This window comes from Aplysia californica, unplaced genomic scaffold (genome assembly GCF_000002075.1).
Source record: "Aplysia californica isolate F4 #8 unplaced genomic scaffold, AplCal3.0 scaffold00750, whole genome shotgun sequence".
Classification (NCBI taxonomy): Eukaryota; Metazoa; Mollusca; class Gastropoda; order Aplysiida; family Aplysiidae; genus Aplysia; species Aplysia californica.
Window position 1 is genome coordinate 168,432 of NW_004798020.1, and position 1,055 is coordinate 169,486.

Here is a 1,055-nt window from a genome sequence, read left to right on the forward strand (position 1 = left end):
CCCCCACACACACACACTGATAAGAAGACTGGAGACAAAGTTGCAGCAGATTTTGTACCAATCCACATAAATCCGAAACTCAAATTTGCATATTTTGTAGTATGCATGTTGTTGGTTGTCTTTTTAGGTTTCAGGTAAATAAATTAGAATTGAAAAAATTATTAACGAAATAATGCTTCTTTTTTCCCCCACAGTAGTCTCAAAGAGCGCGTCGAATAGCCAGACTGCGTGTCTTCAATATTTTGTTGTTGTTCTAAATTAAGCTTTCATTTGTGGTTAGCGTCAAATGCCTCACCGGAGAGATTGGTCGTTTTGGAGCTCGACACAGTTGTTCAAGAGAAGAAAGGGAGAAAGAAAAAAGATGAAGGCAAAGACTGAACACTGTATTAATGAGCTGTTCGAGATCTTATAAAGAACTGCTTTTATTAAGCTTTTAGAGATCCGGCGTCTGTGGTGTAGGTGTTAGGCTATCAGCCGTTGTAAGCAGAAGACGTGGATTCGATTCCAGAGTGAGGAAATTTACTTGTCGAGTATCTTCATCTTTTAACCGGGATGTGGTATTCCACTTTGCCCAAATTGTTCATAACAGATAAAGTCGACCCCCCCCCCCCCAACAACTAAGAAAAGAAAAGAAAAGAATTTTTCTTTTTAATTTGAAAAAAAAAATGGTGGTGTCTCGGGGTTGGGGGTGATGTTGGATGTTTTGTTTTGCTTTTGTTCTTTTTTGTTTTTTGTGTATCTTTTTTTTTGGGGGGGGGGGGGGGGTAAAACACATTACATTCGTTTCAAGACTTCTGTGGCCAGTTCTCTCGGTAACGGCCACATTTTGATAAGAAGGACAAGGTAAAAGGACACGACAGGAAGGAGAGACAACCAACCACACTCTGGTGTCCCACGCGCTCATTATGATTTTATGCAGTTGCGAGCGCCGTAATACTGTTGCCAAAACAAAAATACAGAGTTTCGCTCACTGTCAGGCAGTTTGAAATGTGGGTGGTGGTGGTGAGAGGGGAATTATAATATCTTACTGTTAGCCTTCAGACTCCAGAGTCCCC